At 35.6% G+C, this 25,567-nt stretch overlaps 1 protein-coding gene across 3 annotated transcripts in view; it reads left to right on the forward strand.

Moving 5' to 3' along the window:
• Brat (tripartite motif-containing protein brain tumor) overlaps positions 1-25,567 on the forward strand; it is a 62,103-nt gene that overhangs the window by 17,580 nt on the left and 18,956 nt on the right. Inside the window, exon 1 of one of the 3 annotated variants that reach the window (XM_083094501.1) lies at positions 18,874-18,957. The exons of the other annotated variants lie outside the window; for them this stretch is intronic. The gene's annotated coding sequence lies outside the window, so the exon portion shown is untranslated. Of the gene's footprint in view, positions 1-18,873; positions 18,958-25,567 lie in introns of those variants that run through there. 3 annotated transcript variants of the gene reach the window in all.

Here is a 25,567-nt window from a genome sequence, read left to right on the forward strand (position 1 = left end):
GTAAATTAATATTCCCCCTTCACGCTTGAAAAGAGTTCTGGGCGATACAATTAGGATTTAATTATTTTAAACAATTTAAAACCAACGAGATGCTCAGTCTATACGTATAGGTATGAGATGCTGGTCGTAAATCGACAGTTCCGGCGATTTTAATTGTTTTTTCTAGTAAATTGATACTTCCTCTTCACGGTAGAAAAGAGTTCTCGATGATACAGTTAATAATTAATTTTTTAAACAATTTAGAATCAACGAGATGCCCGGTCTATACGTGTAGATATGAGATGCTATCCCTAAATCGGCAGTTCTAGCGATCTTAAATAATTTTTCTAGTAAATTAATATTCCCCCTTCACGCTTGAAAAGAGTTCTGGGCGATACAATTAAGATTTAATTTTTTTAAACAATTTAAAACCAACGAGATGCTCAGCCTATACGTATAGGTATGAGATGCTGGTCGTAAATTTTTATTTAATTTTTTTATTAATTGATTTACGACCAGCATCTCATACCTATACGTATAGACTGAGCATCTCGTTGGTTCTAAATTGTTTAAAAAAATTAAATCCTAATTGTATCGCCCAGAACTCTTTTCAAGCGTGAAGGGGGAATATTAATTTACTAGAAAAATTATTTAAGATCGCTAGAACTGCCGATTTAGGCATAGCATCTCATATCTACACGTATAGACCGGGCATATCGTTGATTCTAAATTGTTTAAAAAATTAATTATTAACTGTATCATCGAGAACTCTTTTCTACCGTGAAGAGGAAGTATCAATTTACTATAAAAAACAATTAAAATCGTCAGAACTTGTGATTTACGACCAGCATCTCACCCCTGTACGCGTAAATATGTTTTGTGATGACAAATTATTTTCTACGAAGTTTAATCGTCAGAACTATTGACAGAATGTGCGTAGGCGATAGAACTCTGCGGAATATTACTGCTTTGTGATCAGATATTTGAAATATGATGAGATGCTGTTGGATGTTTTCGGAAGTTGGCATCTCATTTTTTAAAAGTTAAATATTTATAATTAATTCGACGGAACTATTGTTAAAACCTATCAGGAACTGTAGAACTATGCTGGATGCAACAAAATCTGACGTTTATTTGTGAGATGCTGAGACTTGAGATGCCAACTTCACACACATAAGGAAGACGTCGCGCTGAAAATGCACGCGGATTGTGCGAGCTGACGTTTCGAAATTCCGTAACAAAGAATAAACAAGAACGATTGAATAAACAAGAGGTTGCGAAAGCAATGAAAACAAGCTGAGAAAAGATTACTTAAAGTTCTGCTTGCCGTACTCTATGGACATAACGCTTCTTACATGCAAATTATGTGGTCGATGACTTAACGATCGGAGACGTTAGACGATTATACCATTTGCGGTATTGAAATCGAAATTGTTTAAATATAAGATTATATTTTCGTAGCGTCGCGTGTCGCATAAATTATATTAGCCTAAATAATACATCGCGCTCGCGTGTAGGAATGTTTTAAATTAATCTATCAAATATCGAGGGTAAAACATGGCAAATATACAAATCCGTACCTTGTTTATGTCTCCTCGGTATTTCGCACATTGATCATCAATATACATTTGTAATGATCGGTTCGAGAGTGAATAGTTGTGATAATTAGTTTTTCATTTGGCACAAACCCGAGTCACCTAATTGCTCATCGATTGGCTTTATCTCGCGGGGACAGCTGTTTAAATCAGCCACAATGTATATATGCCGTCTGGTTGGCAATACCTCTTTTTTCCTTGATATTAATTAACACTTTTCGTTGAAATAAAGTTAAATTTTAATTGTTCGATAATTGTCTTCTCTCATTAATATCGTCGAAACAAATTACCAAACGAATGCTAACTTTATATCTAAATTTAAATTTTACAAAAAAAAATTAATAATAATTCTTTTTCATAAAACCATTTTTCGTCGTATGTTTTAAATCCTTTTGCAACGTGAAAAATCTAGCTTTACAGAAGCGTATAACATCCTCGGTAGAATTCCCTTGATTTACTGTATTACAACAATGTTCCATCGTGTAAAATCGAAAAGTTTGCGGCGTGTTTCGCGAAATGGAACCATAATACATCTAATTAAGGAGATTATACCTTGCGCGATGCCGTATTTCAAGCGGCTGCGTGCCTTATTTAGAAACGTGTTGTATGAACGTGCCTTAAGCAGCGAAAGTAAACGGCTCACGCACCCGCGAGTTCTATCGACGTGGAGACGAAAGTATATCTCTCGCATATGCAAGAACAGACGATGTGTTTATCGCACGTTACATAATTATAAAGTATACATAATTATAAAGTAGGAAACTAATCTTGGAAGCGGAACGCATAATGGCATAAATCTACTGTACATCGTTTATTGTATGAAAAGTGTTTTTGAAATCGCTTAGCTTCTCTCTAATATATCCAGACTTTGCGATAAGAATAAAAACTTTGTTTTTTTATACAATTTTTTATAGAATAACTATTAATAACATTATTCTAAAAATTATTAAGATACATTGTTGCACAAATTTTTATTTGAAAGAAATAAATTGTGTGATTTTATAGAAAAATTATATATTTTGAAAAACTTATTTTTCTTGAAATAAAACTATATATGTTCGCAGTTTGTTATCTGGCGACAATTATAAGTATCTCACAGGTTTCCGATTATTAAATAATTAACTAGTCGATTAACATCAGTATTCTTATCACATTTAGCATTAAACCGATCTATCTAGTACTATGTTTTGCCGTATATGCTATTTATATTCATATTTGACGCAAACAATAACTCGAAGCTGCTCTGCTTTAGCACTAAATTTAATTCCGGCGATAAGATAAATGTGCATAATTCGTAGAGAATTTCCGGACGTGATATTGAACAAATTTTACAGGTGAAAAGGTCGGGAATACAGCGATTATAAATTCATTATTATTATTATCTGTTTCCAGCGGCAAATGCATAAAAAATGAGATACGCAATTGTATTATATACTTATCGAGCAATGTCGTAGCTGCTTGAAAAATCGAAATGCAAATAAAAGTGGTAAATATTCGTGAGAATTGCGCCGGATTCGATAATGCGCGATATTATCTCTCTGGAATTCGAGTAATCACAAAATTTATAATTTATTGAATTCGCATAGCCTCCGGCAAGAACGGGAAATTACTTGTCACTTATCTCAATTGATTTATTTCAATACTTCAATACTATCAATTCGTTCACGAAGAAATGAAAAAAAAAGAAGATAAATTACTTTTAAGATTGGCTCGCTTCTGAATTTTATCGACACACACACATTCTTTCACGTCTATTTATATAGTATAATTTAATAGTCTAGTGTATTAATTAAAAGATTCCATTATACTAATAACGATGATTCTCGAAAGAATATACGTGACAACGACTACCTAGTATATATAACACATAAACACATTTTAATTATTGTTAAGTTTCAGCTTTTTTTATCGTTGTATTGCATAACTGTGGAGTATAAACTTTCTGGTATTCATTTATTACACGTCATTATCGACTATGTGCGTCGAGAACATTAGAAGCTGATTTATTTTATATACTAATAATTTTAGAGCGAATGAGACAACAATGTTGGTTTTTAACTAAATTGCTTTTCTCTGTGTACGTTACAGCTCAATATGATATATATGACAGATATGATCTGTACAAATATATAGATAGGGATTCGCACGATGATTACATTCGCTTCAACAAGTTTGTCAAGTATAACTGTATCACTATCCTTCTAACGATGATTAATCCTTCCCATTCCAAGCAATACTACTTCTCGTGAATATCGTTGTCATTAATCGTCTGTCCCGAATCATCGCTCGCAATCAACATGAACAACTTGAAAGATAATATTAATCTCTCTTACAATTATATCTTATATATAAAAAGTAACAAAAAGTAACAGAAGAATCGTTTATAATTTATTAATTGTTGAGAATTGGCTATTCACTGACAATAAATATGCAAATCTGCCCAGAGACTTCTCTAATTAATACGCGAATGATATTTTGCTTGGAGAGCGAGATCCCGGATTTAGGCAAATGACGTCATGATCGTTATGAAAATCGCGCGGCTTATCCGCGTCTCGTGTTCTGTGCATTTCGATACTTCAAGCTGCCTTTCTAATAGTCGTCGTTTCGTAAGACAGTCTTATTTCTCTCTCCGCGTCACGACGTACGAGCGCGATTTGACGCGAATATTACACTTATGTATATTTGTTGCAACAGATGAATATTTTTAAATCAATATTTTTTTAAGCTCCCTTGCAAATCGATGAGAAAAAACGATGCTGCACGCGCTATAACGTTAAATCTCCGAGGAATACACAATTCACACGCATATACGTGCATAATTATAAATAGAATACCTTTGATTAATTTAATTTAATTAATTTTATTCATTTGCTTTCATAAGCTCGCTCGTTTGGTTTGCACAAAGAGAAATAATTTTCTACAGAATAATTAAGCGAAACCGCCTCGAATGGAAATTGATTTTCATATCTTGATTAAATTATAATGTGTTTACGTGACGCATTATGAAATATAAATTATACTTATATAACTTTTTATATAAGAAAACAACAATAGGTGAAAGATTGTGTCAAAATAGAGAAAGTTCTATGATGAAGGTGACTTTTCTTGCTTCATTTTTAACGTAATCGTGTATACCTTTGTTATACCTTTGGCTAATTTTCTACGGTCATTTCTTTTCTTCCCTTTTTTTTTTTACACTTTCGCCCGTTATCGTCGCCTCGTGCCATCTCGACAGCCTCTCGATCTCGCGAGAGTGAAATGCCAAAGTGAAAGGGTATGTCTTCCCGTGCGTGCTGTTACCTCACAACTCGTCGCGCCGGTTGTAACTGGGATTCGAGAGGAAGTCGTTAAGCTGCGTTATACATCGTGTATCCGCCCATCGAAATGCTAATGTGCGGCATCTCTTTCTTTCTCTCTCTCGTGCTCTTTTTTTTTATTATTTTTTTTTATTATTATTATTTTTTTATTTATTTATCACTTGCGATTAATTATAAACTCTCGAAAGAATGAAAAAAGACTAGAACGCGCTATAAAGAGGTAAATGCGCGCTATAAATATCTCGACTCGTGTAGACACGCGGATATTTACAAGGAACGTTAAATCTAAATAACTCGCGTTAACAACAAGAAGTGAGACACTTTGCAGAGAGAAAATATGAAAATAATGTAATAACATACTCTACTCGATTCTTTCTTTCACTTTCTCCCTCGCGGTGGTATTATGCAATAAGATGAAGATAAATGGTTTTTCAAGTTGGTTTCAACAAAAGAGTCGTTACGTCTTGTTAAAGAAATTCTTGCAGAGTCTCATTAAATTATCTCAAATTTCAACAAATAATTTTCCTCGATTTATAATGAGGAAAACAAATCCTGTAAATCTCTTCGAGTGACCTGAAAGGGTTTGGAAAAATTGCTCCGGGGCTGATACGTCATCACGTATAAATTCCACGATGCATTACGCAGCTCAATTGCGCCATAAATGTTGAATGTCGATTGCGCGCGAGGAACTAGCAGTTCGTTGATCGGCCTGGCTGATCGTCCCTCGACTCGTCCGAGAGCGCTCGTAATATCGCGTGCGCGTTGGCGTGAAAAGGGGTCTCGCGTTTAGCCGCCGCCGAGGGCACGCTCTGTGTTCCACGCGTGTTCCACATCGGCCACGTGACGTGTGCACAGCCGATTCGTCCAACGCGAGATCGATATCACGCACGGCTCGCGTTTGCATGACGGTCTTTAACCCTTAGCGGCACGAATCGCTTTAGCCGTTGTAAAGAGTTAATAAAATCGAGAAACATACTTTCGAAAAAAAAAAACTAATAATGAGCAACATTAATTAGCATAGTATGAAATTAATTGAAATAGAAATATAATATTAAAAATATGTAATATTAAAGACACTTTAAAAGATATTTTATTTAAATCTCTGATATCAAAATATAAAAAATATATATATTATTTAATATATATTATTTTATATCTCTACTTGTGCTTTCAAAATCTAATTGTGACATACATTGAGCATGACAAAATTGACGTTTCACAGACTTATTCGCGGCACATATGATATCGCAGATGAATGATTTATTAGGAATGCGCAGAATGATAAGATCAAACGGAACATTATTAATGTACGACACATTGCAACGCTATCTGTCATGAGATATCCGGGATAGTAATAATAGTTGAATCAAAGGGTTTGATTTGCATGCAAGAACAATGATGGAAACTTTTATGTCAGCCTTCTTATATTGAACATTCTTTATTTTTTTAAATAATTATATTTTTTTTATATGTTATAATTTAATTCGCCATAAATAGATGTATTTTTTCACTTCGTATAGATGTACAAGTACAATGTAGTTCTTGCAAGAAATATAAGATTACGGTCGATAAAAGTATACGTCGATGCACTAGTATCGCACAATATGTAAATATGGTTAATGTTATGCGTTGAGTTGTCATGCGTTTGACATTTTCACAAACTCTTGAGAGTAATTCTCGACGACAGAGAGAAGACTCTCCAATGAATATAAACTTGAGGATGAGAGGATAAAAGTTGGAAGTTATATAGAAATATATATAAGAACGACTTTGAATGGATGTACGCTTGAGAATTCTTCCGCCTAAGTATGATTCCTGATAGCGCAAATTCTCGGGTGAGCACAAAGTTAAGAATAATATCTAATACTTTAGTATGTTTGAGGACGATAACAATAGGATATTTCTCTCTCGAGATATTTAGGTTATTGTATATTACTCCTCGAGAATTTCATTTTGTAATAACGATTCTTGATAAAATAACTCTTCTTCTTTTATAATAAGAAAAGAATTATAATAAACATTTTTCTCAATAAATGTTTACATCTATTTAAAAAAGTTTACAAGAGTAGCTTTTCGTCTTTAAATGTACTTTGTATAATAAATGGTCCGTATAAAGACGCATATACGTTACACTTCAAAGTATATTTATTCCAAAGTTTCCACGTACAATTACATGACGCCCGCGCATGTTAACTTTCATTTCCTCCTCGCGTAACTTCGAGGTTAGTTAGACAATCCCCGTGCTAGCGGCAAACATCAAAAGTGAAAGTATAAAAAGCGCCGCAGCCTCCTCCATCTTCCCTTCTCTTGAATTTCCGTGGCCGAGTTTATTCTAGCAGACCCTTCTTCCAGAGCTGTGTAATAATTGTATTTTTACTGTACTAAATTTTAATTTTATTTGTTACGTGTGTGCGACAATTTTTAAATCTCCATATCATACTTATATTGAAATATTATACACATCATATCAATCAATCAATCAATATCATCGACCTCACAGAACCAGACGACCGTAAAAATCGGTCTTTAAATATTGTAAAATAGTACAAAAATAGAAATAATAATTTTCTCATGGTTCGATATAGAAATATACACGAAGAATCGAGGCACCGTAATTACAATTTCCAACACATCGATATTATATCATCTTTAAATACGAATCAAAATATTGCTTTTGGAAATTGCGGGCGACAAGAGAGTTTCAAGAAAGACGATAGATTGTAGTGTTACACATCGCACTAGAACTGGGTTAAAAACGCGTCGCGTCGAGTCACAGTTAAGTCGAGCGATTAATCGCGAACCGGTCCTTTTCAATCGGCTGGCGAGGCCGCGGCGGATAAAAGGCGCTCGCGCGTGTAGGATTCGCGCATCCCACGGATGTACCGCGGGAGAACCGGATAGAGCCGACTATTCCGAGCGAAGGACTATCACACCACAGCCGAAGCACACGGCCCATCATTTTTAACAGTTAGCGTCTGGAGCAATTTAAATTCCCCGCCAGTCGTCGGACTTTACGGGTGTGGAAGAAAAATGGTATCTCGGCATCTAAAATAAGAGACTCGGAGAGATCGATACTACAGTTAGTCTTCCTGCTATAAAAATGTGATTTTTTTTGCAGTAATATAGCTATCAATGTTGAGTGAATTTAGTTGGCATTTTAAATATTGGCTGATTAAAATCTCTATAATAAATAATTTTTTTCAGATTGAAAATATTAAATTACAATAAATTTTTAATGTTTAGTAGTATTATATAATATACATTGAATTGCTCTGTTGCTTATTTTGTATTTAAATAATTTTTAAAAAATAAATTGCATTTTTTAAAATTTATTATAAATATTTTTTTCAATTTTTTTAACTCAGGAAGTCGAGAGTTTAAATATGACAGAAGAGCAACATTATTATTAAATTAATAATATCTTAATCAGACTTTAATTAAGGTTACTTTTGCAAAGAGAGATTTAGCAATACTGTAATACTGATGCAATGAACGATATTTTATGCAAAAATTGTATTATTCCTTTTTTAAATCAATATTTGCAAAACTACAAGCAGTTTAAATCATAACATTTCATCGCACATTTGAAGTTGTGTAAGAAAACATTTTCTCTTCTTTTACTATGTGTTAGCATTCGAGAAACGTCAAGTATTATTAAAAGAATAAAATATCTTGTTTCTCTTCGCAGCCGTTTTCTTTGTTCAGGTAAACGCATGCCAAGAGAATGCGTATCTGATTCTTACTGTGTTGAGAAAGAGGAGAATGTGCTTTGTGTTAACATCTTAATGTAGAACGTTTCTGAAAGGACTCGAGAGCCAAGGAAACGGAGATTAAAGTGCTCGCAGCGCTGTATCCTCGCTCCATTTTGCTTTGTACATTAAAACTTTGCTTCTTTATTTCTCTCGGCATATTTTTCTTTCCCTCGTTAAGAATGTATATACGGAAACTGATTGTCTTGTGAGAAAATTTTGCGAAATATTCCGCTTTAGATTCCGGTAGACGACAGATTTATGACAGCTGATCGGTCGCGGCTGTCTCGGATCGATAGATCGTTTGTCAGAATACTTTTGCTAGACCTTCACGCTTCAATATGCGGCCTTGACACGCTTTCTCTTTCTCTTATAGTATCTGCCCTTTCGCACTTTTTATCGTGAAATTTCAACTCTAACATTCCATCGTGTATTTCATTGAAAATTTATGATTATGCAGTTTTATATTTTAACTATAATGCACATGATCTGAATTTATATGTGATTTTTATTATTATTTTTTTTAATCAAGGTGAATAAAATTCGATGCTTCAAGAATCAACAAAAAGAAAAAAAAAACATACAAACTGAATATGGATATAAAAGATAGATATTTCGATCTCGCACTTTCGCTGCATTCTACTCGAATTGGTCTTCATTTTCCTCTTTTTTCGCTGTAACGTTATGTATGAATTACGATCGAAGAATTTATTTATGTGATTTTTTTCTCGTTGATGTTTGCGTCGTTGTCTACGATAAATCGCTATGAGCCGGCTTTTGAGATGGAAAACAGCAGCGTTGAGCAATTTGAAATTATTGCAATTCGCGATGCGAATATTATTTTAAAATTTTGACACAGTCACAAGAGCTCAGTCCTCTCTCGCAATATTTGACGTTGTTTATATATACTGAGCTTTTTCGAGCTTTATATTTGTTTCATATAAATATCGCGTTAAATATAAGCATCGAGAAATCTTAATTTTACGCTTTACATTGAAATACAATTATTATAGATAATTGTTGATATGATAAATAATATTTATTAAATTTTATTACATATATTAGATTTTAGTATATTTTTTAGTTTATTTTAAACAATTATTACAATATCAATAAATATTAAACGTTAATTAATTCCTACAATAAATATTATTCAGTGTTGTAATATCATAATTATTACGTACAAATTCTGGTATGATTTTATTTAATTTACATATGTAAACCGTGCAACGCGTAATACAATTATTATTATTGAGAGATTATAATGTTTAATGTAATATTGAAACTCATCAATTTTATTAAAATAAGTTAATTCTCAAAGCAAACGCGAACCCATTTGGATGCTCTGTCCGATCGTCAAGGTATAACGTTAATATTTTTCTTTGTAGAAATTACATAATGGAGATGTGCATTACATGTTTCTCATATAAATGCAGAAAATGAAACTGTTTTTGATGAGAGATGAGTTATTTAAAAAAGGATGACATTTAATTTTTTATTTCGTCTTCGTGTGGAATAATTTTGTTTTCTTTCGCAAGTGCAGTAATTTCAACGCAGTCGTTTAAGATAAAACAGTGTCTCGTAATCAGTAGAATTTATTCATGGAATTAAACACGCGACAGAGATGCAAAGCTCGCTTTCGGACTGCAATCGCCGATGTTTACTGTGTAAACGATTACTCTCTCGCTACAAGTATTTACCAAATACGCGGTACATATTTTATCACTGCTATCTTCCGTATCGATTACTGCGTAACGTAACGCGTTTTAATAACGCGAGAGTGATTCTGGCGCGAACAAGAATTGACGTCGGCCTGTTTCATGCGTGAAAAATTGCTGCGTGGAAAATACAAGAAAATGCGATTTGAAAAATGTCCACCAAGTGTCAGAAACACTCGATTCACTGCGAACGAAAATTTAAGCTAACCCGCGGCTGTAACTGGAGGTTACAGACAATTACATGTGGAATTCTCGTTTCACTAACACACACGCGAAAAGTCGGCGAAACACGTCATCGCGTCATACTAGCAGTGAACGGGTCAACCTCTTACTATACAACGTGCAATATACAGGGTGCTCCAAGCGCCTTTCACTCTTTTTCTTTCTTTCTGATCGATTACAAATTCTTCCCACACGCAAATCTGATTCTTTATAAATTATTAATTACGTTTTTTAATTAAGAATTAATTAAAATTCTAATTATTTGGAAATTTTTTAATTCCTACCGTTAAATATCTCTGAATAATTATATATCAAGTTGTAAAATTCTGTCGAGATACAGTCCATTTAGAAATGTTTTTCTTTTATTTATTTTTCTATTTATTTTTTTCTTCTTCATATTGCTCTGTGATTTTCTTCGCGGAAGATATTCTGGTAAAAAAGAAATTGCGCTATTAGGAGGGTTAAAACATGTTCAAGTGACATGTGTGGATAGAAATGTAATAACACATCTCGTCTCTCTCTCTCTCTCTCGATTCCAAATAGAAAACGGCGAATCGCGTTCATCCGACGTTGCACGACGCGACGCGACGCGACGCCAGATGGCCGATATATCGACAGAAGTGTCGATTTAATTCCCATCGTTATTCTTTATCTAGTACCACCCCGGCAGATAAGCGCGCTCGATACGTCCGAGATTTATCCCTTAGTGAGTTTCTTTTTCGTCGTAACAAACGACAATCGTTAAAAGTAATAAACCGACACGCGCGATTCTGCGCGCGCAGTCGGACGCGAATTTATCGCCGGAAATGGCCTCCACATTTCCCAAGTCCTTGGTTAGACTTTTATCATTTGGGCCACGCACGTTGGAGAGAAACGCGCCTATTGTTCCACACGCAACGTTACTATAGAGCATTACATTTTTATTCTTTAACAAAAATCATATTGGAAAATTAAACGGTGTGAATAAAGTAATATTATAAAAATTAATAAAGTTTAATTTTATCGCGATAAATGTATTAACGTACATATAAATTAGTGTAACTAATTAATACATGCTTCTATTATATTTTTTGCTTTAAATCCAAGATCGAATGAAATTAAATGCGCCAAGAATCGGGTAATAATGACAGAATAATATATGTGTACACGATTTTTTTATTGCAAAAATATTTAACTATGGCGGTTGATTATATTTTCAGTAAGACTACAAGTTACGAGGATTTGAGAAATTTATGATTCAAGTTAGCACGAGATTAATAGTCTCAAAGATAATAAAAAAAGTCGATGGATTTCTTAGGAAGAAATCTATCTTAAGAAAAAGATTTCTTGCAAAAAAATTACGGGTCTCACGAGACGTCGGGATGTATCCTTATGACACGAGTGTCATGAGATCGGAATTTAAATCGCCGAACGAGCGCCTCGACGAGAGATTTCGTGTCGTGGAGCCGCGAATGTGTGCCGATTCATTAATGCGGAAGGTCGTAGACAAGTGGATATCTCGTTTTAACATTCGGAGGATGTTCTCGCGTTTCCGGTTAACCAAAAGCGACGACTATCAAATGCCTTCCTCGAATGGGCGGCTCTTTCTTCTCTCCATCTCCGTCTTGCCATTCAAAAGCATCGCGCGATTGAAAGCACACGCGGTCGCGTCATCGGCAACTCCTCCAACTTTGTACAATTGCAATTTCAACTTCCGCGAACGCGATTACGATTAAAGTTTTACGTTTACGTGTTCTGAGGAACAATATGTGCATGGTACATTTAACTTTAAATGTACTCTATATCTCTGAAAAGTCTGAAAAGGACATTATGAAACGTTCAGAGAATTACTTTAAATAAAAAATACTTTCTTCACATTTCTATTTTGTAATTACTTTTATATATATCACTAATTATTTCTACAATTAATTATTTTACTGTCGATAGACAAAACGATATGCTTAAAAATTCAACCATAGCTCTATGAAAATTACATCTTAATAGGAATTTAATTTAACGCTTGATTACCCAGGAATTCAACGTTGAAGATTGAAAGTGGAACTGTCACGTGTATCGCTTAATTACGTTAAAGTGAACATGCCAATCCTACGACGATTGCAAGCATACTCGGCGACAACGCCAAGATAAGATATCTAGATATATAGAGGCTCGATCGCCACCCTTTTGACCTTGGAGTAATAAGACTCAATCAATTCGCGGTGGAGTTCGACGCGGATTTCGACGAACTCGCTCTGCCAAATCCTCGGTAACCACTCGACGATCCAATCTCTACAGTTTGCCCCTGGTTTGCGCTGCTCGAGCTGCCGTCCTTAATCGAATCCCAGCCGACGCTGATGCTCGCAGCCCGTAATCTCCCTGATGGGGTTTGCGCGGCAACGCGTAAACGCTCGCTCGAGCATCCGTCAGGATATATTCGTGCTCGAGTATAGTCAGAGTTAGGCCACTTCACATCGTTGTGTATATACATGCGAATATGTATATCCGGTCGCTCGTAAACGTCTGCTTGGGACCCCTAACTCTCGGTCCGATAATCCCAAATAACCTCGTTATCATAGAGAAAATGCCGAAAGAAATTTGGTCAAAATGAAAGAACGATATAAAATCACATCGTATGCCTAAATCGCTTCCGTAACTTGACAACCAGTATTTGTCAACCTGATATTTCGTGCGATAAATTTTTTTATATATACATATAGTTTGGTTAAAACTCTCTAGTCTCTCTATATTTTTATTTCCTTATTTAAATATTTTTGTAATATGTCTTCCTTAATACTTAATAATATTTAATAATACTAAACTTTCAGATTTTTGTTCTCAGCGCGAGTCAACTTTCGGCATTTTTTAATCTCACCGGAAACATGCCGCATTAAATTGATTGATGCGGGTTAAACATGAGGCTAAAAATAAATATACAAGTTATTCGGTATTTTTTACTTTGGCGTGATTTTCATATTGCCTAACTTTCTGCGAGTGAAATCCTTATTAATAATATTATGTTCGATTATTTTTTATTTGTCGATTTTAAATTGATTTAAAACGTTGTACGAATAAAAGTTACCAGCTGAAATTAGCTGGTCCATATTTGTGCAAAGTTTTAAATTGTTTTTAAATCGAGTTACTAAATTTCTCGTACGCATATTTATTTTCTTTGCCAAGTTTACATTCTATCCAGTTCGATCGATTGAATGTGAATTCACTGCCTGTGGAGATCGTGAGAACCGACCGGAAAATAAAGATCGTGACACATGGTCGACTCTTCCAATGATTTTAAATTTGTAGTCGTATACACATTTGTGTCGATAAAGAATCGCTTTGCTCGAAAGTAACAGCAACACCTGCCAGTTATTGTCCCCATATCTTTCTTTTTTTTTCTCTTCGGAACCTGAGAAAAAAAAGTAACGGTGCTTTCGAAGCCCTTCCGCTCCACCGATATCAATTGTAAATTTCTTTCTTGCGGCCTAATGCAGGAAAAGTCTGTAAAAAGTTCCACTCGAATGAGAGATAATTATGTTGATATATCTTTTCTACATAAAATCATTTCTCTCCATCGGAATAGCAAATGGGAAAAAATGCGATAATTTTAAATTGCTCTCTGCATGAAAAAAGCTGATATCGAGTGACACTGGAAAGTTCAATCTTTCAGCGAGCTTTATTGTCGAATATATCTCCTTTATCTAATTGGGAGCACGATTCCGTTCTGTATTGAAAGTTACACGGTATTCTTTTTCATCGCATTTTTACATTATTCCATCTCCGTAATGTTCCATTCATAAAGATTGCGACTGTCTCCTCTCTTTCCCTCTCTGCCCTTTTATCTCGACTTATTCAAGCGGTGACACGATTTCGAATTGAGCCGTACCGGGCCATCTGAATAACGCCTGGTATCGCACGCGCGGGAAATCAGAGACACTGTCGATTTACACCAGTGGAATACACGAAGCATACACACGTGTTTCTCGTGCACGAACAATATTCCTTGGTGTGGTTATCGTTTGGCAGCTGTCCTATCGAAGAAAAGTCCGGCGCGATAAGAGCACCGCGAAACCGATGACGGAAAGATGCAGGGGCGGGAGGGAGGCAAAGAGAATGGAGACAGAGAGAAAGAGGGTGAAAGGGCGCTCACCGTCGTCGAGGTAGGTCAAGAGGTCACTGACTTCGTGAGAATTTTCGCGCGAGCGGAACGCAGTGCGAATTGAGATCGCGCTGTCGCTTCAAAGAACACGATCGAGGTCGTTTGACATCTCGTTCGATATCTCTAATGTGCTGGAAATTATATAATTCTATCATAGATGTGTCTTTTTATCCACTACCTGAATCACAATTTATACAGCTGCGAATATGACGCTTATCGAGTCAATCACTAATCAAAGGTTGTAATTAAATATGTATATGCACGCTTCGAGTATGCAAAATTCTTAGAGCAAAGTCGATTTTATTAAATCAACCAAGTGTAGTTAGTTTTCTTTTATTGCTACTCGATTGTATCCGATCAGATCGATCGGAGATGATTCTAATGATTGCGTAAAATGATATTTTACGTACAGATGCATTTTTTACCGCGTAATTCGCGAATATTGGAGCGAACGTCGAGTGTCTCTCGACACGAGAAAATATTGACACATACAGTTATCGCGGTATTGCTATCGAATCGCGCAAACAGGAGCTCTCGATGGATCGGGGCGGGTTTATTAAATCGAACGATGATGATACACTCGCCGCATTAATATCTAACGAAATGGCGAAAATGATCACGCGAAGGTCGACGGTGCGCTTTAGTCATCGCGCGGCAAAAAGCAAACCCTCCCCCCCTTCTCCCCCGCCCACGTTCGCCATGTATTATTCAGCGAACACAATTTTACTCGCGTATTAACTCGCGCGTAACACTCGCTAACGCGATCGATTAGGTCGCGGCTTTTTGTCGCTCGATTTTTGAACGGTGTAAAACCGATGGGCGCGCACGCACGCACGCACATTCACGCACACTGCGCTAGATTTGCCAAATAATTTGCAATGACCCGTGGAATATCCATACGGCGTCGGGTCGACGACGCGAAACGAGAAAATCAGATCCTGCCTGATCGATACAACTTTTAATTAGCTCGTAATAACAATGACTGATCGTCCGTTAATATCGCTCGTTCATGCTTAATGCACGGCTGCTGTCGCGAGTGTTGCAGTATTGAACGCGATCTATTTTTCGTCCAAAGGCGTAATCCGCGTATTACACGTTGATGCGAGGCTCTAATTGAATCGAGGAGGCGGAGGAAAAAGAGAGAGCTATGATATGTTCGATGCAGTCGCGTTAATTATGAACTCTCGTAACATCGAAATATTAATTTTGCGATAGAGGAGGAGGAGAAACGCTTTTCGAGGATATTGCGTGGATGATGTAAATTTTGAAATTTACGGACTGTCAGCGAAATATGTAGCATGATTTACGTAATCAGCGTTCCCAGGCTTGTCAAGTCGTCGTTTCAATGAGGAAGTACGTGTCCATAAATTTCACGTTTACGACCTACGCCGAATTAAGATAAGCGCGAATCTCTCGAGAAGAAACAACCACTTGCTGAGTCATCACGCGATTAAGAGACTTATCTGATTTATATCAGCGATTAATTTCGCGAGAAATTCAACCGTATATATCCGTATTACATCTTAGGTTTTCATAACTTTTTAATTTTATATCGAAGAACATTCACACATGGACAGCTTGAAATAGCATAAATGCATTTTTAAGAAGGACAAATTAATTAAATAATTAAATAAAAAATTTAAATTTAATAATTAAGTTATTTTTCTCCGATTTTTAAATAAGTAATTGAATTGTATGTAAATCAATTATTTTAATCCATTTATTTACATTTCGTCACGTTGATTTTTATTCAAATATTTTTAGCAAGATTTCGACAATTTCGTTTCTATTCTCGTCGTTTGCACACCTGCGGATTTCACGGTGGCGCGTCCTTGGCTCACTTCCAGACCGTCGTTACTGAATTCCCCATCGAACGATTGCGATGCGCGATTCGTTGTTTTACCGCGGCTGCAACGTCCCTCTCTTACGCCAGGTGCGTTGGCTAAATTGATGGCGATTAACTTACGCAACGCGTCCCCTCGTTTCCGCGCCCTTCCAAAGTTCCGACTCCGTCGTTACACTTTCCATCGTTGTTACGACAGACGTAGAAACCCATTTCACGTCCGGAAAAAGATAATAAGCGCTCTTAGGCGCGTCAAAGAACGAACAAGAGAAGAAATTTAACGATGCAAATGTATTCATAAGTTTCTGTTGCATGCGTTTCTTTTATTTTTCTTTACATACCGCGAAAAGTTTGCGCTGTTTTTACATCTTCATCGATATTGGCGGGAATGAGAGAAAAAAATACAGTCGCGCGGCAAAAAATACAGAATTATTATTAAAAGCTGTCAAAAGAACGGAAGTAACGAGAGGGACACGCTCTCGTGCATTAAGGCTCCCGATAAATTGTCTCGTACTCGCCGATTGTTTGCATAAATGCACGTTATAACATCAATGAGAGGAGAAGAAAGGGGGGAGGGAGGGGAGGGGAGGGGCAATTTTACACGACCGTGTCGTATTTCTGCGTCGTGCGACTTCGCCGCTTAATATCCGCGTCGCGAACGCGTATCGACCGCGGTGAGTTCTCGTGCGGTTTTGTTTGCGCGACCGCGTATGCCGCACGGGTGTCGGTTTCGCCGGAAGTTTCGCTTCGTTGCGTGTTTCCGGCTATCTGTTGAGATCGGACAATGGTATTGCGCGATGCAAAACATTTGGTTTTTCCCTCCCGCTTTTGTCTCCCCTTTCTTCCTTCGCTCCACGTGCATGCGTTTAGATTAGACGTTTCATTATCGCCGGGAGGAAGGTGGACGATGAAATTAATCACGATGTAAAGATCGCGATTGCCCGTGCGATCGTTTTAAAATATTTAAAATAACATTTTTTAATTACATTCTCTCGGATATAATTGCGCGGAGTAATCGATAAATATGATTATATTTAAATGTAATATAATTATAGTAATTATATGTAATATCTTATATATTATTATGTCTAATTATTTTACTTTTTACCCTACATTACATTTTATTTACAGAATGTAATGTTCTTATATTACATTTTTATCAGTTTTACGACTTTATCACAACTCTGCGGTTTACTCCAATCCTCATTTTGATTAAAACTTTGAGATAATTATCAGCTTGACTTTTCACACACACACCATTATACTTTGTTTTTCTTTTCAAATCTATTTCTCAATATTCAACAAAACACATGCAAAGTACATATTTGACTGTTGCTTAATAATTAATTAAGAATACTGTTTTCTTTTATAATTAGGAAATTTTTTTCCTAATTTTTTCATACTATTTTTAACGTTAAAAAGATATACATTACGAGGGAATTGTTAATTTTTTCGATCATATATGCGATAACCTTTCTCCGAATTAATTTACAGTTTTGCATCAGATTTCATTTGTTATGACCTCTCTCAAGCGAGAACTAATTTTTTGCAGAAAAATTTTCAATGCTACCGATTCATTTCTCATATTTTTGCTAGTCAAAAAATAGCGTATTTAAAATGGGAAAATTTCGGATGCAAATCCATTTTTTTTCGGACGTCATTGATATAGCCGTTATTGTAATATCGAACATGTCATGAATATCGATTATTGAACACCTTTCATCTTTTGTCTTTGCAGTATCTACTCTGAAATAAATATTGTGTATTTTTGGCATGCACTAGTTAGAAAATATAATCTTTTTCCTATAGAAAACTGCTGCAGATGACTTGTTGGCATTTATCCTTAAGTCAAGCAATATTTTCCTAATTATCTAATTATAAATATTTTAAATATAGAGAATTTTTTTGAACTACCAATATAAATATTTTATATCTATTCTCTCTCGAAGCATATATTACTTGATATTAAACTTTGTTTTAATATATAATTTTATTAACTTCAACTTTTACAGTCAGGAAGTGGAAACTTTGTTTTAATATATATAATAAAGAAGAGAGAAAAAAAATAATAAATTAATTACATCATATTTATTATTATATTTTCTCAAGAAAATGACATTAGTAAAAGCACAAAATACATAGTCTTTGCGTAATAAACATTGTAATAAATAATGCTGCTGTGATTGTTTTATAATATATAGATATCATGGAAGATTGATTTATATTATAGAAGATTAATTGGATGTTTGTCATCCATGCTTTGGCATGCGCATGCACTTATACTAAACGAAATTTTTTTTTTCTTTCAGGTGAGTATTGTAGCGTTCCGGCAGAGTACCGTGAAGAAGTCGTAAATTTTGCAAGTACCCGCGCCACGAGATTACGAGCATTATATCTTCAGGGTAACGTATAGGCTTTTACGCTACTTGTCAGTGCGAGCTCGCTCTTTACGACTTTGCATCATAATCTCAAAGAATACAATTTCGCAGAGCAAGCTAAGAAAGGTCTATAAACACTTCTGTTCTATAAACATTTCTGTTTTATAATAATGTTTATATCGCGAGACATCTCTTATATTGAAGAAAGTTATTCCAATAATATCATCTTTTGCAAGTCAATATCTTATTTTACTTTACGCTGGAAATAGACTGCAATCGTGAGAAATGTTTTAATAAGGGGGAAAGAAAAATATATTCTAGAAAAAGAGAGAGACTGAGAAAGAAGGCGGAAGAGGAAAAGGAGATGACGTGTCGTAACGATTATCGCAGTTGTGATATGAAAATGGTCGCGTTTGTTTAGTTGTCCATTGTCGTCACAGAATTACAAAGTGTGAGTCCGTAAATAAAAACTAATTACTGCTGTCAACTTTTATCGTTTTACGCTGACGCGCATTCCGCTTCTAATATGAGTAAACTCGCGCAATTTGCGTCGGTGCACAATGACGCATTGTTTCGCATACCGAACGCGAGGCGAGAGTTTTTGCATATTTTCTTTATAAAAGGGGCGCCTGATCGGCGAATGTCGAACGAGGTTCGAAGAATTCCGTAATACCAAGCTAGATCACTCATCTCTCTACGAAGTTGGCATTCTATTTTCAGAATTTTCGATATAATCGATAAAGTTTAATTTCTGATACGAAAGGCATTTTATATATAACGATTAAAGGTAAGGGAACATAGATATGTCTTTAGAATGTATTTTTAACGAAAAATAAAATAAATTCAATTTTCCAAATTGATGAAAACATTAATTAAATTTTATTCAAAATTACTTTTTCAAATGTTTTATTTAAATATAAAAAATAGAAATTATTAGATTAAAAAGATGAGATATAAAAATATATTAAAAATGAAGATAAGATTGAAAAAATAAAGAGAAGAAAAAGTTTTATACTTAAAGTATATGATATTTAAACTTTTCTTATTTAATTATTTGAGAAGAAAGTAAAATAAAGTAAAATTAAGGAAACCACTAATAAATATAATATTAAATTTAGAGATTTAAATTAATTTCAAAAGAAATTATAAAGAGAGAAACGGATTATGAAAGAATGAAGGAAGGAAAATAGGAGGAAGGAACGGAAAATATATATATTTAATATAAATACATTTATATTAAAAAATGGTTTATATAAAATTAAAAATTTTATTAAAATTTGAATTAAATAAATAAAAACGTTTTCTTAAATTTAGAAATAAAATTAAATGTATATTTTTAAAAGAAAATGTAGGTTTTAAGGCTGTAGAAAAATGAGGGGAAAAAAAGGTGATATAATTTCTAATATCAAAGAAAATTTTTCCGATAATGATTAAAAATAGAAGGTAGATTTAATGAAAGAAGGACATATTTTCTTATTACATCTTCTTATTACAAATATATGATGAGGATATCTTCGAGTTCCTGTACTTGGAGATTTTATAATCGCGATAGGCTATCTATGTAAATTCCAATCTCCTATTTCTCCCCCTGCGGCCATATCTCTACGCGTCGTAAGGGGCAATTAATCTCGCAATTAATATCGGATGTTATTCACCGCAAGGGTTATCCGAGAGGTTATTCTTTAAGAAGGTAACGCCGTTAGATGTCTAACAAGCGTCTTCGGTGATGTGGCACCTGCAGGAATATGTAATGAATCCGTTGGCGAAGTACTGTAATTCCGCGCACGATGAGCCTTGGATAATTTATCGAGGAACTTGTTACAAGTTCTACGAATAGACGAGTACATGACGATTGATGTAGAGCAAAGTCGTCAATTCGATGCGCATCGGATCGAGGATTTTACGATCGCTCGGTACACGTTCAAGTATTTCCATAATCTTGGAGCGATAACGAATCATGCTCGAGAATTAAATCGACGCTGAATTTATCAAAGAAGTCATAGACGAGGCAAGCCGCGATCCTTCCACTCTATAAACAGACTACAGCCTCGCGCTGGTTAGAATCAAGCCGTCGTTTTCTCTCTCGCGGAATTTCCGAAATCTAAATAATTCACTGACCGATTCCCTAGAAATCCATCGCGTGTAGTATTTCTCTAAGACTCGCGCGATGTACCGTCGTGTGTATTATAATTTATTGTTCGAGATTCGCGTTATACTTGACTCGAGTGACTCATGTGATCCCTCGGCGCGATCTGCAGGCCGGCGATAATTCATCGCGCTGTGCGAGTTGCAAGGTGTACGTACCTCCCGCCGGATCCTCCTCTCTCGGGGGCACATAAATACGTAAATCGCCGCGCGCTGCCTGCAGTATTTCCGGATTAATCTCGCGCTCGCCGCTTAATACGTGCTTAGGATACCGCGGCCCGCGGCTGCTCCTCATGCAAATTATACGATAGCGCAGAAAGGCGAACGGAAGAGTTGATACGCCCTGAAAACGAAAAATTCCAAGCTCCTTCCTTTCCTCCTAAATGATGCTCTCTGGCATGCATATCGAGGAATGTTTGCTTCCTCTTATGACTTGATTTTTTTTCACAAATGCATTTTATATTAAAATTGATAGATCAATTCATATCTACATTTCAATGGAATTTATAGCATGTTTGAATATGAGACTTATGCTGTTTTAAAATTATTATGTATATTTTTCTTAATCCCTTTTCTTATTATTTGAATATAAATTAGAAGTTAAAATTACATAATAATATTTTTAATCAGTCATTATCGAATTAAGAAGATAACATGGAGGAATAAAAAAAATTTGCGCGCGAGTCTCGCTGTATGGGGTAAATTTTCGCATTAGGGTTGCGATCAAAGGATTTGTGGGCGTTCGGGATTAAAGAAAATCGAAGGTCGCGTAGAGGGAGACGAATATATCCCCGGACGGTTGGCGTTGTATACAGGGAAAAGCGGCACCTACGCGATACGTGCCGACATTCTAAAAATACGGGCTTATTTTAGCGAGAAGAGGGATGTGTGTACCCGTGTGAGAGGACGTTACACGGCTAAGTGCTATACGGGCAGGTTTAGAGCTACGGCGGAGAGGAAGGTCACAGTGCGAGTTGCGCGCAGAAAAGCTCGAGCGAAATATCGCGTTCGCGAATATCGTCGGGAGACGCATTTGACGCGGATTTAAAAAAGAAAATATAAACGATAGGATCGCGTGTACGCGTAGACGTCTCGTCGCGAGTTTATCGCACGCTTACGTATTATTTAACCTTTTCCCGTCTTTATTAAACGCGCAATTAAATTTATTTCACCCGTTACTTTGATTTTAATTACGAAACCCGATGCTTTTTTCTGCATTTTACGTCTGCACAAGCGAATGAAAAAAAAAGCTAACGACCGAGGGGCGAAGAAGCGCGAAAAGTCGCGACCATCTTTTGAGTCTGACAACGATATTGATCGTGCGGAAGGTCGCGTGCGTGCACGATTCTCTTGTCCCCGTCTGTCAGCGCGTGCGGCGCCGGGCGTCGGGCGCCGCGACGCTTTCCTCTCCGACGTTGAAGAAAGAAATGGGAATGGAAAGGCACGTCACGTCGCGTCGCGCTGCGTCGCGCTGTTTAATTATTTCTACCGCGGCCTAGACATGTATGAGCAAAAAATAAAATTTCCCCCGAGCACATGGCTGCGTTCTCTAAAGGTCGATAGGCCGAGAGGAAATTTTGTTCTCGACGTAATTACGTTTCCGATAAGAGGAAAAATATGCGTGCAGCTTTAATGATAAAAAAGAAATAGCAAGCATCGACCGTTTTAAATCAAAAGCAGCTTTGATAGCTTCACTTATTGAAATTTTATAAGTATTTTATCACAGCTTATATCACACAACTCGTCTTTTATACAGGGTGGCCCATTTTAATCCATCCAGTCGAATATCTCGAAAACCAAGCCCGGGAGAGAAAAATGTTTCAGACAAAAGTTGTTTGGTTTCGAGGGGACCATAAGATGGTACCATTGGTTTGACCTTGAAGAGTCATTTGAAGGTCACGTGAAGGTCACTTCAATTTTTTTAAATGGAACACCCTATATATTTTTGCACATTCTTGTAGCTCATCTCGAGAGCTTTCCAAAACACTATAATTAAGTTAGTTTTCATTAAATACTTTCCGAGTTATGAGGCTTGAAATAATTTCTTAATTTTACATAAACCGTAAAATATCTTGTAAAATATTCATTTTTCGATTATCTTACCTTAATACTTTTATGTACAAAATAATGAGAGGAATCAATTGGTGTAAAGAAAATACATAATTGTTTCGAAAAAAAAAATGTAATTGTTAATTGCAAATTACATTTTTTCTTTCGAAACAATTATGTGTTTTCTTTACACCATTTGATTCCTCTCATTATTTTGTACATAAAAATATTAAGATAAGATAATCGAAAAATAAATATTTTACAAGATATTTTACGGTTTATGTAAAATTAAGAAATTATTTCAAGCCTCATAACTCGGAAAGTACTTAATGAAAACTAACTTAATTATAGTGTTTTGGAAAGCTCTCGAGATGAGCTACAAGAATGTGCAAAAATATATAGGATGTTCCATTTAAAAAAATTGAAGTGACCTTCACGTGACCTTCAAATGACTCTTCATGGTCAAACCAATGGTACCATCTTATGACCCCATCGAAACCAAACAACTTTTGTCTGAAACATTTTTCTCTCTCGGGCTTGGTTTTCGAGATATTCGACTGGATGGATTAAAATGGGCCACCCTGTATATATAATGTATTATTTTTAACATATTTTAAGTACGAAATATATATGTATGAAATTTTTTAGAGAATTTTAGAAAAAAAAAACAATTTTCGATAAATACTTTTTTTCTTATTTTTTTTACATACGATCAAAACTTTATAAAAGTACTGCAACTGCTCTTATCCAATTTTCGATCGTTGGAATCTCGCGTCGTTAACGGACGCTGATCTCGTTTCCGGCTGTTCGGCTTTCTCGCCAATCAGTGCGCCACGCTAATTTTAGCCTCTATCGATTCCCACCTGGTAGAATTCGGGCTGGCCTTTCGTCCGCGATAGTTGATGTTACGTTTAATAATTTTGACGAATAAATTGTATACATTGCGGAAGATCAAGAATCATTTATCGCATTATAAATATTCTTGCGCGCGAGTTTGATGTCTTAAAATATATTAGATCTTAAAGATCATGATAACATCAAAGTTAAAAGTCTCGGAATCTTGGGACCTTGAAACTTTGACGTGAATCAACGGCAACTTGGTACCGCGGAGACTTTGAAACCTTATAGAAGCTTGGAGCTTCAGTAGATTCAAAGGTTACAACACTTCGAACCATGAAACCTTGTAAATGCCTTGTACAATGCTAACTTTTGGCAATTTCAAAAATTTCGACATTGTATATGCACGTGGATGACGAAAAAAGGCGAACCTTCATTTGAAAAAAAAAATGATGGTAATCGCACTAATCTTTTTGCAAACGTCATATTTATCGTAGTTTATTCGAAACATAAAACAATGCAAAGCGTAAATATTTCACCGTCACTGGGATTTTAACAATATTACATGTATTTTTGCAGCGGATTGATAGCATTTAATAGGCGCCTGTGTAAAAGACGTGTCTGCTGCAGTAACGTCATTTTCACTGTGAAAACCGTCTCGGCGAACAATATGGGACGTTGCGTTATGCCGCAAATAAGCGAGAGAGCCGGACTCCCGTTTAACATTATAAATATCGGCTATACGTACCCGATATGTATATCGATCGATGTCTCTGACACAACGTGCGTCGTTGTAAACAACCTCACCGCAGTGAAACGAGTCAGAAATAATTTCCGCTCTTTTCACGACGCTTTAGAAAGCTGAATATCACATAAATAGCACATTGGCGTGTTGCTCACTAATGTGTATTACTAGTGGTATTGCCTGAATTGCCTATGATTGATCGCGCAAAGTGCTAGAGATTTTTATCTTAATTCGATTTTGCGCAAAAGAAATTGGAAATTAAATGATGTGAGGTAAAATTTATTTTAGGACATAAATTAAACAATAAAATGAACAAGTTCAATTATAACAATATTATAATATATACTTAAAAAAAAAACGCATATTTCGCAGTGCCAGACAGTTTTGCTACAATTTAAATTTTTAGAATTTTTAAATTGATTACTTAAAAAGATTTAATTGCATCTAACTATATAAAATAGTGTCATGTTAAAAATGGACGCTTCATTATACATATTTAGCAAGAATCATCTTATGATAGACATCCTTGACTCGAGTACCATTACGTGCATAAAAATTACGTCGTTAATGCATAAATGAGCACCCTGCGAGAGCTCCTGTCACGCGGACAGGGTAATTAAGAAAGTTTTCTTCTAACGGGCGGAAGATTTTCTCCGCGCTTTGAAACATCGCTCCCGGGTTTTTTATATCGCGTCTCCAATAAATGAAGCGAAATCAGCTTCCATAAATTAATAAACCTTTGACACTCGCGCGGCACTTTCTTTCACATTAAAATTGTATCCTGTGTTTATGTTATCGCAGCCGTTGTGTTCCGTTCTACATTGTAGTCGATGATGTGTAACGTAACATGAAAGTAAA

The sequence above is a fragment of the Camponotus vicinus genome, unplaced genomic scaffold (genome assembly GCF_025532165.1).
Source record: "Camponotus vicinus isolate PSW18456_S1 unplaced genomic scaffold, iyCamVici1.0 SCAF_3, whole genome shotgun sequence".
Taxonomy (NCBI): Eukaryota; Metazoa; Arthropoda; class Insecta; order Hymenoptera; family Formicidae; genus Camponotus; species Camponotus vicinus.